This window comes from Macaca nemestrina, chromosome 10 (genome assembly GCF_043159975.1).
Source record: "Macaca nemestrina isolate mMacNem1 chromosome 10, mMacNem.hap1, whole genome shotgun sequence".
Taxonomy (NCBI): domain Eukaryota; kingdom Metazoa; phylum Chordata; class Mammalia; order Primates; family Cercopithecidae; genus Macaca; species Macaca nemestrina.
Window position 1 is genome coordinate 136,116,674 of NC_092134.1, and position 13,733 is coordinate 136,130,406.

General features: G+C 43.9%; 1 long non-coding RNA gene and 1 pseudogene across 1 annotated transcript in view; one reads left to right on the top strand and one right to left on the bottom strand.

The window, feature by feature from the left end:
• Positions 1–13,733, bottom strand: part of LOC139356901 (uncharacterized) — a 56,667-nt gene that overhangs the window by 12,739 nt on the left and 30,195 nt on the right. The gene's annotated exons all lie outside the window — the stretch shown is intronic.
• On the top strand, positions 11,760–12,720 carry LOC105484251 (zinc finger protein 3-like; annotated as a pseudogene).

Genomic DNA, 13,733 nt, shown 5'->3' on the forward strand with positions numbered 1-13,733 from the left:
ATCGGGGAAGAGAAAGAAATAAAGGCCATCCAAATAGGAAGAGAGGAAGTCAAACTATCCCTGTTTGCAGATGATATGATTCTATATCTAGAAAATCCCTTAGTCTTAGTCCAAAACCCCTCAAGCTTATAAATAACTTCAGCAAAGTTTCAGGATACAAAATCAACATACAAAAATCACCAGCATTCCTATACAAAAACAACAGCCCAGCTGAGAACCAAATCAGGAATGCAATCCCATTCATAATTGCCACAAAAAGAACATAATACCTAGGAATATATACAACTAACCAGGAAGGTGAAAGATCTCTTCAATGAGAATTATAAAACACTGCTCTAAAAAAATCAGAGATGACACAAACAAATTGGAAATCATTCAATTCTTATGGATAGAAAGAATCAATATCGTTAAAATGGCCATACCGCCCAAACCAATTTACAGATTCAATGCTATTCCTACCAAACTACCAATGACTTTCTTCACAGAATTAGAACAAACTATTTTAAAATTCATATGGACCTAAAAACTAGCCCAAATAGCCAAGGCAATTCTAAGCAAAAAGAACAAAGTTGGAGGCACCATGTTACCCAGCTTCAAATTATACTACACAGGGCTACAGTAACCAAAACAGCATGGTACTGGTACAAAAACAGATACACACACCAATGGAACAGAATAGAGAGTCCAGAAAAAAAGCCACAAACCTACAACCATTTGATCTTGGACACAGCTGACAAACATAAGAATGGGAAAATAACTCCCTATTCAATAAATGATGCTGGGATAACTAGCTAGCCATATGAAGAAGATTAAAACTGGACCCCTTCCTCACACCATTTATGAAAATCAACGCAAGATGGATTAAAGACTTAAATGTAAAACCCAAAACTATACAAACCCTGGAAGACAACCTAGGCAATACCATTCTGGACACATGAACTGGCAAAACTTTCATGACAAAGATGCCAAAAGCAATCACAATAAAAGCAAAAATTGACAAATGGGATCTAATTAAACTTAAGAGCTTCTATACAGTAAAAGACAATATCACTAGAGTAAACACATAATCTAAAGAATGGGAGAAAAATTTTGCAAACCATGCATTTGATATCCAACATCTATAAGGAACTTAAATTTACAAGCAATAAACTCAACCCCATTAAAAAGTGGGCAAAGGGACATGAACAGACACTTTTCAAAAGAAGACATACAAACAGCCAAAGACATGGAAAAAAAGCTCAAAATCACTGATTTTTAGAGAAATGCAAATCAAAACCACAATAAGATACCATCTCACACCAGTCAGATGGCTATTATTAAAAAGTATGCCAGGCACAGTGGCTCACATCTGTAATCCCAGCACTTCGGGAGGTCAAGGCAGGCGGATCACTTGAGGCCAGGAGTTTAAGATCAGCCTGGCCCACATGGTGAAACCCCATCTCTACTAAAAAAAAAAAAAAAAAAAAAATTGCCAGGTGTGGTGGCAAGGCCTGTAATCCCAGCTACTCGGGAGGCTGAGGCAAGAGAGTCACTTGAACCCATGAGGCGGAGGTTGCAGTGAGCCGAGATTGCGCCACTGCACTCCAGCCGGGGCAACAGAGCAAGACTCTGTCTCAAAAAAAAAAAAAGGCAAAAAAATAACAGAAGCTGGCAAGTTTGCAGAAAAAAGGGAAGACTTATACACTATCGGTAGGAGTGTAAATTAGTTCAACCATTGTGGAAAGCAGTGTGGCAATTCTTCAAAGAGGTAAAACAAGAACTACCAGCTGGGTGCAGTGGCTCACGCCTGTAATCCCAGCACTTTGGGGGGCCAAGGCGGGTGGATCACCTGAGGTCAGGAATTCGAGACCAGCCTGGCCAACATGGCAAAACCCCCATCTCTACTGAAAATACAAAATTAGCCGGGCGTGGTGATGCGCACCTGTAATCCCAGCTACTCCAGAGGCTGAGGCAGGAGAATCTCTTAGAATCTGGGAGGCAGAAGTTGCAGTGAGCCAAGATCCCACCACTGCACTCCAGCCTGGGCAACAGAGGGAAATTCTGTCTCAAATAAAAGAGAACTACCATTCAACCCAGGAATCATTACTGGGTATATACCCAGAGGAATATAAATAGTTCTACCATAAAGAGACAAGCACACATATGTTCACTGCAGCACTCTTCACAATAGCAAAGACATAGAATCAACCTAAATTGATGTAGCCATAAAAAAGAATGAGATCATGTCCTTTGCAGGAAAATGGATAGAGCTAGAGACCATTATCCTTAGCAAACTAACACAGGATCAGAAAATCAAATACCACATATAAGTGGGAGCTAAATGAAGAGAACACACGGACTCCAAGAGGGGGACAACAGACACTGGGGCCTACTTGAGGGTGGAGGTGGGAGGAGGGAGAGCAGCAGAAAAAATAACTATTGGGTACTAGGCCTAGTACCTCGGTGATGAAATAATCTGTACAGCAAACCCTCGTGACACAAGTTTACCTATATAACAAACCTGCACATGTACCCTTGAACCTAAACTAAAAGTTTTTTAAAAAATAAACATGTCCCAAAATTCTTTGACCCTCCTCCCAATGAGAGGTGGAGTCTACCTCACCTCTTCCCTTGAATGTGGCTTGGGAATTTGTGATTGCTACAACCAATACAGAATACAATGGAGTCTGTTTGACTTCCAAAGTTAGATTGGAAAAGGCAATCCTTAGACTTCCTAGCTTGATAGGTAAAAAGAGAAGAGAAAAGGAAGAGAAGAGAAGAGGAGGAAAGAAAAAAAGAAAAGGAAAGGAAAGGAAAAAAAGAAAAGGCAATCCTGGGCAGGCACAGTGGTTCATGCCTGTAATCCCAGCACTTTGGGAGACCGAGGCAGGTGGATCACCTGAGGTCAGGAGTTCAAGACCAGCCTGGCCAACATGGTGAAACCCTGTCTCTACCAAAAATATAAAAAATTAGCTGGGTGCGGTGGTGGGTGCCTGAAATCCCAGCTACTCGGTAGGCAGAGGTAGGAGAATGGCTTGAACCCAGGAGGCACAGATTGCAGTGAGCCGAGATCACACAGCTGCACTTCAGCCTGGGCGACAGAGCGAGACTCTGTCAAGAAAGAGAGAAAGAGAGAAAGAGGGAGGGAGGGAGGAAGGAAGAAAGAAAGCAAAGCAAGGAAAAGCAAAGCAAGGAAAAGAGAAAGAGAGAAAGAAAAGAAAGAAAGAAAGAAAAAGGAGGGAGGGAAGGAAGGAAGGAAGGAAGGACAGAAAGAAGGAAGGAAGGAAGGAAGGAAAGAAAGGAAAGGAAGGAAAGGAAGGAAAGGAAGGGAAGGAAGGAAGGAAGGAAGGAAGGAAGGAAGGAAGGAAGGAAGGAAGGAAGGAAGAAAGAAAGAAAGAAAGAAAGAAAGAAAGAAAGAAAGAAAGAAAGAAAGAAAGAAAGAAAGAAAGAAAGAAAGAAAGAAAGAAAGAAAGAAAGAAAGAAAGAAAGAAAGAAAGAAAGGGAGAAAGCAAGCAGGCAGTCCGTCCTGCATCTGTCCAGTCCTCTTGGGACGTTCACTCTTAGGACCCAGAAGCCATGCAGTGGAGAAGCCCTGACCATGTCCTGGGGTTCTGGTTGAGCCCCCACTGAGGTTGCAGCTGTCAATCAGCATTAATTCAGCACCAGACATCTGAGTGAAGACCTTTTCAAGATGACTCCAGCCCCTTCTGACTGCAGCTGCAGAAGATGCTCTAAGTGAGAACCATCTCTCAGCCTTGTGAGCACCCAGAACCGTGAGAGATAATTCTTCAAAATGAATGTTGTTTTAAGCACCAAATTGTAGGGCAGTTTCATTATTCAGAAATAGATTGGACCGCTTCTTTGTCACACACTTTGCAACTCTTTCTCTAGGAAGAGCTTCAGTCTTTTTTGAATTCAGTGTCCAAGTTAGAGGGCTTAAAGATCACTTTACGGGAAGCTGCATTTCCTGCTGCTATTCCTAGAAAGCTCTACGAGCTGCATTCTTATTTCCTTCCCTTTTGAAAATCCTTCCAAGCACGCTATGCTGGCTCAGGGCATCTCTTCACCTTATGCCTTGCCAAAGCTGACTAGTATTCTCAAAATCTTCAGTGGCCTCTGAGCCTCCGCTTCCATTCCTGAACGCCCATGTTGCAGATGCACCCAGTAGCAGGTGCTGAGTCCCTGGACTAGTTAGGCAGGCTCACTTCAATAACAAATACATCTAAAAACTATTTTGGCTCAAATATAACGGAAGTGTTTGGGTTTTTTTGGTTTTTGGGTTTTTTCTTAATACAGACAGGGTCTTGCTATGTTGCCCAGGCTGGTGTCCATCTCCTGGGCTCCAGCAATATCCCTGCTTCCGCTTCCCAAAGAGCTGGGATTACAGGCATGAGCCACTGCGCCTGCCATGGAAGTGTATGGTTCCCATATAAAGTGTCCAAAATGGTTCCGGATGGTCAGTGGGGCTCACCCCTTACAGACCCAGGAGGACAGCAAAGGCCCTGCAATCCTCAGCACATTCCTCCCAGGGTCACGGTGAGAAAAGAACATTGACAGTCACACAGTAGGAGGTTTGTATGGGCCAGGCCTACATGTGGCACACATAACTTCTACTCATATTCTCTTGGCTGGAACCCAACCACAGGCCACACCTAACCACAGGGTGTGTGCACAGAAACATGAGAGAATTAGGATTTGGTGAGCAGCTAGTGGCCTCTTCCACAAACTCCAAGTATAATGCATATCTTTCCAGCCTGTGGGTGCACCTGGGGTCCTATTAACGTTTCTCTGGCTCTCTTCTTCTACCCACTTAGGCTCTCCAGCCCCATGTTCATAAACACGTCTGTCTGGGAGCACCCAGCACCTTCCACACCATATGGTGAGGACCAGAACACCCCAGCAGTGCCATCCCCTGGTGGGACGCCCCTGCCATTACAGAGAAGCCCAGGTACTAAAACTGCACAGCAATGTAGCGTGAGGAAAGGAATGGAGAGGAGGAAAACACTTCCTTTTATTTTTTGGTTACTCTTTTTAGGGAGCACCAAGGCAATGTGAAAGTGCTCCCAATGCCCTTCTGAGTTTTCAGTGACACGATTCCTGCATTTTTTACATATGGCCTGCAGGATCCAAACATGAATTCATCAGGGTTGAGGTGAACATCAAATCAGGGGACATCACAGGGTAGTAATATGATTTCAATCAGTCAGCCAATACTCATTGAGTATCTACAGTCAGGCCAGGCTCTGTGCTTACCCTATACGGTATAAACAAAATGGACACAATCCTGGCCCTCCCAGAGTTACAGTGCAGTGCAGGAGAGCCATATGTCAACTCTGACCCTGAGATTTCTGTTACTGAGTTGAGCGTATCATGCCAAGTGCCTTCTTCTCTTTGGGCGAGTTCTTTCCCAAGAGGCTCCTGGTGCAAATAGATTACTCATAATCCCACCTCACCCCTTCACAAGGGAGAGCAGAGATATACAAATCCCAAGTCGCCACCCTCAGCCTCCCACCACGTAGGTGAAGCCGTCAGAAAGGCAGGCCACTGAGATAAAACACATCAAACCAGAGGCTCTAAATGTGTGGCCTGTGGCCAAACGTGGCCAGCAAATCTATTTGGTTTGCCTTATGTAGTATTGGCCTACACAGCATTTTTTTAAGTGACTTGCAATTATCTTTTTTTTTTAATAATTTCAATTTTTATTTTAGATTCAGGGGGTAAACGTGCAGGTTTGTTACATAGGTATACTGAATGATGCTGAGGTTTGGGGACAATGATTCCATCACTGGGGTAGTGACCATAGTACCCAAAAGGTAGTTTTTCAGCCCTTGTCTGCCTCCCTCCCCTCTCTAGTAGACCCCTGATGTAGTTTGAATATATGTCCCCACCAAATCTCATGTTGAATTATAATCTCCAATATTGGAAGTGGGGCCTGGTGGGAGGTGTTTGGATCATGACGGCAAATCCCTCATGAATGTCTTAGCACCATCGCTTTGGTGATGAGTGAGTTCTCGCAAGATCTGGTGTTTTAAAAGTGTGTGGCACCTCCCACTCTAACTCTCTTGCTCCTGCCCTGGTCAAGTGACATGCCTGCTCCTGCTTCACCTTCTGCCAAGAGTAAAAGCTCCCTAAGGCCTCCCCAGAAGCTGACAAATACCAGCACCATGCCTGTACAGCCTGTAGAGCCATGAGCCAATTAAACCTCTTTTCATTATAAATTTTCCAGACTCAGGTATTACTTCATAGCAACGCAAGAATAGCCTAACATGGCCAGACGCAGTGGTTTGTGCCTGTAATCCCAGCACTTTGAGAAGCCAAGGCAGATGGATCACCTAAGATCAGGAGTTCGAGACCAGCCTGGCCAATATTGTGAAATCCCATCTCTACTAAAAATACAAAAATTAGCCAGGCGTGGTGGTGGGCACCTGTAATCCCAGCTACTCGGGAGGCTGAGGCAAGAGAATCGCTTGAATCCAGGAGGCAAAGGTTGCAGTGAGCCGAGATCACGCCACTGCATTCCAGCCCGGGTGACAGAGTAACACTCCGTCTCAAAAAAAAAAAAAAAAAAAAAAAAAGAATGGCCTAACACATCCCAATGTCTATTGTTGCCATCTTTATATCCATGTTTACCCAATGCTTACCTCCCACTTATAAGTGAGAACATGCAATATTTGGTTTCAGTTTCTGTGTTAATCACTTAGGATAATGGCCTCCAGCTGCGTCCACATTACGGCAAAGATCACGGTTTCATTCTTTTTTATGACTGCATGGTATTCCATGGTGCATATGTACCACATTGTCTTCATCCAATTCACTGTTGATGGGCACCTAGGTTGATTCCACATCTTTACTATTGCTACACAGTATAATTAGTTGCCAAAACATTAAAAATGGAAAGTTATATACACACATACCCCTCCATATTTCCATTTTCTTTTGAAGAAAACAGAATATGTAGTGTGCACTTCTACATGGCACATACTCTGTAAGGTTTTCCATACTCTCCACCACTCCCTATTGTCCCTGACTCTGAGGTCAACCGTTATTATTTATCACTGTTTGTAGCAAAAGAGTAAAGAGAATTATGTTTATGGCCTGCATCTGTCAAAAGTGAAAAACCAAAAGCAAGATTAAAAGTTAGAGAGAACCTATCGGGCGCCGTGGCTCACGCCTGTAATTCCAGCACTTTGGGAGGCTGAGGCGGGTGGATCACGAGGTCAAGAGATGGAGACCATCCTGGCTAACACTGTGAAACCCCGTCTCTACCAAAAATACAAAAAATTAGCCGGGTGTGGTGGCGGGCGCCTGTAGTCCCAGCTACTCAGGAGGCTGAGGCAAGAGAACCACTTGAACCCAGGAGGCAGAGGTTGCAGTGAGCCAAGATTGTGCCATTGCACTCCAGCCTGAGTGACAGAGTGAGACTCCATCTAAAAAAAAACAAAAAAAGTTGGAGAAAACCTATATCTTTATGGAAATAAAGAATATTCCTGGCTGGGCATGGTGGCTCACGCCTGTAATCCCAGCACTTTGGGAGGCCAAGGCATGTGGATCATGAGGTCAGGAGATCGAGACCATCCTGGCTTTGGTGAAACCCCTTCCCTACTAAAAAAAAAATACAAAAAATTAGCCGGGCGAGGTGGCGGGCACCTATAGTCCCAGCTACTCGGGAGGCTGAGGCAGGAGAATGGCGTGAACCCAGGAGGAAGAGCTTGCAGTGAGCTGAGATCATGCCACTGCACTCCAGCCTAGGCAACAGAGCGAGACTCCGTCTCAAAAAAAAAAGAATATTCCTGAAAAAAGCTTCTATTGAAGACACCACATGAAAAAATAAATGACTCTGCCAAGGTCAATAGTGAGAAGAAAAAATAAATGATATTTCACTTCACTTAATCACATTATCTGCCTGGCCTCTGTAGGCCCCAGAGTAGAGTGGGGGCTTGATATAGAACAGGGGTGGGGTGGGTGGGGAGAGGGGCCAGTGAAAGACTCCTGGGGAATATCAGAATTTACAGGCAGCTGGAGGAGCTGGAAAAGGAGCCTGAGAAACAGCACAGCAATAGGAGAAAAATCAAGAGCAAGTCACACCAGCAAAGCTGAAGAAGACAGAGATTAAGGATAAGCAGTTTCCATAAAAGATGGTACAGTAAAGGCATGTTTACTCATTCCTCTCCTGAATACACCAAAATTAACAGTAAAATTAGTAGTAGAAAAGAAGATTTTATCTGCACTGAAAATAGAAAATGGCGGCCGGGCGCGGTGGCTCACGCCTGTAATCCCAGCACTTTGGGAGGCCGAGGCAGGCTGATCAGGAGGTCATGAAATCGAGACCATCCCGGTTAACACGGTGAAACCCCGTCTCTACTAAAAATGCAAAAAATTAGCCGGGGGTGGTGGCGGGCGCCTCAAGTCCCGGCTACCCGGGAGGCTGAGGCAGGAGAATGGCGTGAACCCGGGAGGCGGAGCTTGCAGTGAGCCGAGATGGCACCACTGCACTCCAGCCTGGGCGACTGAGCAAGACTCCGTCTCAAAAAAAAGAAAAAAGAAAAAAGAAAAGAAAATAGAAAATGGCTACAGCCCAGATCATTGACCATAAGAAATATCCGCCAAGTGTAGTGAAAATTGGAACCAAAACAAGGGAGGTCACCTGGAGCAGATACCTGCTCTGCTCCAGGTGACCTAGTAAAGGAATTAAGAATTAAGAATCCTTTACTGGCACAGTGAAAACTAGGGGCTTGGGGGGGTCATGGAAGAAGTAGAGAACACCCCTCAACAAGAACCCAGTGTGCACAGCAGCGGGGAGGCCGGGCTGATGACAGGCCAGTGTGGATGCCTCCTTCATTTTCCCCCTTCCAGACTGGAGAAAATGGCATGGAGAGAGGCAAAGCGAGGAGAGTGGGCCCACACAACCAATTTTACCGCTGCTGAGTCAGTTGAATACAGGTAATTAAACAGCAAATATCTAAATGAAATCTACCTATAAGCCCTGACAGCCACCCGGAGCTGAGGTGCTTTTCCAAAAGTGACGTGGAGGAAGGGGGATGCAAAAAAGAGGGAGAGAGAAGTTATCGAGCAGAGGAAATGTCAACTTGGTTCTTGGTTAGCTACAACATGATTGAGTCAGAACTGCCAATTCCCTCTAAAAAAATTCCCTCTTTATTTGAGAGCTATTTTTTTTTTTTTTTGAGAGCTAAGTTGCAGAATAAGCAAATAAATCTGAATTAATACATATGAACAAAAACCCCTCCCCAATGAAAAGGGAAAAATAATAGCAAACAAAAGACAGATGATCAAAAAACACTTCAGAAAAAGTTACTCCAGCATCCTCTGTAGAATTCCAAATAAATTATGTAGCTGTCCCATCATAAAGGACGGGGAACAGAACTCCCCACTCCTTAAGCATGGACTGCTTATAGTGACTTCCTTCCTGAGAGTGCAGTATGGAAGGGACAGGGAGCAAATTTATAGCGGGGAAATCTAATAAACACTACGTTGGGCAGGTGATCAAAGTCAGCATCAACAGTCATAAATCATGCTAATATGGCCAGCTGTGGTGGCTCACACCTGTAATCCCAGCACTTTGGGAGGCTGAGGAGGGCGGATCGTGAGGTCAGGGGTTGGATACCAGCCTGGCTAACATGGTGAAACCCCGTCTCTACTTAAAAAAAAAAATACAAAAACCATTATCTGGGTGTGGTGGCAGGCGCCTGTAATCCCAGCTACGCAGGAGAATCCTTTGAACCCGGGAGACGGGGGTTGCAGTGAGCCAAGATCGCACCGTTGCACTCCAGCCTGGGCAACAGGGTAAGACTCCATTTCAAAAAATAAAAACTAAAAAAAAAAAAAATCATGGTAATACAATGTGACGAGAATGGCACTCACCTCTGAGATCTTCCTCCCCCAAAAGCCATGATCCCTGTATAATCATGAGAAAAACATCTGACAAATTCCAGTAGGGGGCATCCTATAATACTCTTACCAGTACTCCTCAAAACTTCAAGGTCATCAAAATCGAGGAAAGTCTGAGAAACTGTAACAGCCAAGAGGAGCCTAGCAGACATGAAAACTAAAGGTAATGTGATATTCTGGAGGAGGCCCTGGAACAGGAAAATGACATTAGGTAAAAACTAAGGAAATCTGAATAAATTATGGACTTTAGTCAATAGTGATGTATCAACATCACTTCCATGATTGTAAAAAATGTTCCATCCTAATGTAGACATTAATAATGGGGAAACTGTGTAGGAGCTGTATGGGAATTATCTGTACTGTATGCTCAATTTTTCTGTAAATCTAAAACTGTCCTATAAAAATAAAGTCTATTTTTAGAAAGTTATTCCAGCAAGCAAAAGAAAGATGTCAGACATATTTTTTCTATACTTGCAAAAGTTAAAGAAAGCATGGACTTTTTCAAAAAAAGATACAAGGGAAAATAACAGATGCATATTTTTAAAAAGAGAGAAAAAAGTGATGTGGTAGAACTTAACTGAGAAATTGGAAATAACAGGAAAGCCACCATAAAAATGAAAAATTCATTATAGAAACAGCAAGAAGTCAAATACATACTATGAAAACATAGATAGTACATGGAGGCCAGTCTTGAAAAAAATCACCCAAAACAAAATGGAAAAATGCAAAGGGATAAAAGTGATTGCAGAGACGCTGATGAGAATGGATCAAGGAGATACAACAGATACATGATTGGTGTTTTGAAAAAAGAAATATAACAACTAGAATGGGAACGTATTCAAAGATATGGTTGAGTATGGGCACGGTGGCTCACGCCTGTAATCCCAGCTCTTTGGGAGGCCAAAGCAGGCAGATCACCTGAAGTCAGGAGTTCAAGATCAGCCTGGCCAACATGGTGAAACCCCATCTCTACTAAAAATACAAAAATTAGCCGGGTGTGGTGGTGCACAACCTGTAATCCCAGCTACTCCAGAGGCTGAGAGAGGATAGTGGCTTGAACCTGGGAGGTGGAAGTTGCAGTGAGCCAGGATCATGCCACTGCACTCCAGCCTGAGTGACAGAATGAGACTCTGTCCCCGCCACCAAAATATATATATTTTTTTAATATATATATTTTTTATATATATTTGTATATATTTCTATTGTAGCAGGACAAGCCACAGACAAAACTCCTCAGACACTGGATTAAAGAAGGAAGAGCTTTTTAGGTTTTTATTCGGCCGGGAGCATCTTAAGAGCCGAGCTCCCCAAAGACAGAGTTCCTGGCCCTTTTACGGGCTTACAACTCTAAGGGGTTCCACGTGAAAGGGTCGTGATAGATTGAGAGCATGTGTGGTTACAGTGGGGGGTTAATCTTTTAACCTCAGGCCTGGTCATCAGTGGCACTGGCTGGTCTTGCCACTGATCATTCCTGTTGTTTTTCAACTTTTACTTCCTCCTCTTCAGAGACAGGAGACAGTAAGAGAAATAGCTTCTCTCCCCAGTATATATACTTATAAATATATATATGGTTGAAGAAAATTTCTGTCAAATAAATGAACTGAAATATTTAAATAAAAGGGCACTCTTACAGGAAAATAATGACAAAGAACCATGAACACTGAAGCCAATCCTGGAGATCCTAAATAACAAGGATAATGTAAAGAATATGGGACAGTGGTTTCCTTCCCCAAGAGTGTGCAGAGGCTTGGGTATGAGGGCCTATTTCTCTTCAGCTCCAGTTCACCCCACGGACCGAGGGCGGGCCTCGCCATCAGGACCCAGTGGTCATGTCCTGATGCGAGCTGCGATGGTCATTGTCCTCCAAAACAGGGATGGAGAAAATACCAGCCCAGGAAGCAGCAGGATCACCAAGGGTCCAATTTCAGTTTTTGGAGACCCAGTTTAAGAGTCTGACTCCAGAGCCTCACTTTGCACAGGCCACCGACATGGAACAGGGACTCACTAGGGCTCCACCTGTTCCCCAGGTGCCTGCTCTTCCCCATGAGGAAAGCCCGGGAGACCAGGCAGCTGTGCTCCTGACAGTCAGGTACCAGCAGTTTGTGACATTTGAGGATGTGGCTGTGCACCTTACTCAGAGGAATGGGGATACCTGGACCCTGTTCAGAGGGACCCCTACAGAGATGTGAGGTTAGAGAATTATGGGAATGTGGGCCGACAGGGCATACTTCTCCACCTTCCCTCCACCAGACTCATAGTGTGAATTTTTGCCCGGCCCTGAGTCATACCCAGGCAAGTGCTTTCTCTGGAGAAACTTGCAGTCCTTACAGCAAGAATCTGCAAGAGATGGCCCAAGTATTACCTGCTCGTAAACTCCTTTTCCACAATTGTGAGATATTAAACTTGACTGATGCAATAGATGCCCCCTAGGATGCCACCACTATGTAAAATCGCAGCTCCTCGAATTACCTTTGTTAAATTTCTAGTATCAGAGTCCAAGGAAGCCCTCTGCTACAACCAGATGCACTTTGAACCCAGTTTATTCAGAAACCATGGCTGGTGGTCATCTTCTACTTGTGTTCTGAGAAACCACAAAATTCAACTTCAGCTCTTCAGTTATGATCTCGTCATATTGTTTTAGAATGTGAAACATATGCTGTGTGCCCCTCCTTTTATGTAGTGAATACAACCTGCCCCTTATGATGGCTAACTCCCTGTGACCCCTGGGCTTTCCTCACGTTTAACACTCTGGTTTTCTCCTTCCTGAAGTCCCTGTGGCCCTCTTCAGGGTCTTACCCTCCTCCCCTTTATTCTTTGTAGTTCTGTACAGATTGATGCACTTTTATCACCTTTTCTGATGAAATGTTCCTTAGTCTTTCTTTGATGGAGGGGAGAAGGGAGGAAAAGAAGTTAAATTTTATGTTGGGGCATCAAAACAAATGTCTACTTAATAACTTTGTAAACTGTAAAGTGATATATATAATTGTAAAGTACTATTAATTTTATCTAATAATTACAGAGTGTTCAACAGTTAAAGAAAAAAAAAAAGAACGCTGGCTCACGCCTGTAATCCCAGCACTTTGGGAGACTGAGGCAGGAAAATGGTTTGAGACCAGGAGTTCAAGACCAACCTGAGCAACATAATGAGACACTGTCTCTACAAAAAAAAAAAAAAAGAAGAATGCCATAGAAAACTAAGCAGAGAGGCCGGGCGCGGTGGCCCATGCCTGTAATCCCAGCACTTTGGGAGGCCGAGGCAGGTGGATCACAAGGTCAGGAGATCAAAACCATCCTGGCTAACACGGTGAAACCCCGTCTCTACTAAAAATACAAAAAATTAGCCGGGCGTGGTGGCGGGCGCCTGTAGTCACAGCTACTTGGGAGGCTGAGGCAGAAGAATGGCATGAACCCAGGAGGTGGAGCTTGCAGTGAGCCAAGATCACACCACTGCACTCCAACCTGGGTGACAGAGCGAGACTCTGTCTCAGAAAAAAAAAAGAAAGAAAGAAAAAAGAAAACCAAGTAGAGAAAAACATAACACCTATAAAGTTTTTTTAAATCAGGCCTCAGACTTACAGCAACACTCAGAGCTAAAAGGCCAAGGGGGAATGCTTACAGAGTTCTGAGTAAATGGGAAAAAATACACCCCAGTAATTTTATAAACAGGCAAAGTGTTGCTCATTTAAAAGGTAACAGAAAACATTCACAATGGTGAATAAAACATGGTGATGATAACATGCAGCCATGCAAGAGATGAATCAAATGATATTAAAAAATTGGGTATGAGAAATCAAAAATGGTAAGAAGGGACTAGCAGTGAGCATTGGATCCATTCAGATATGAACCAA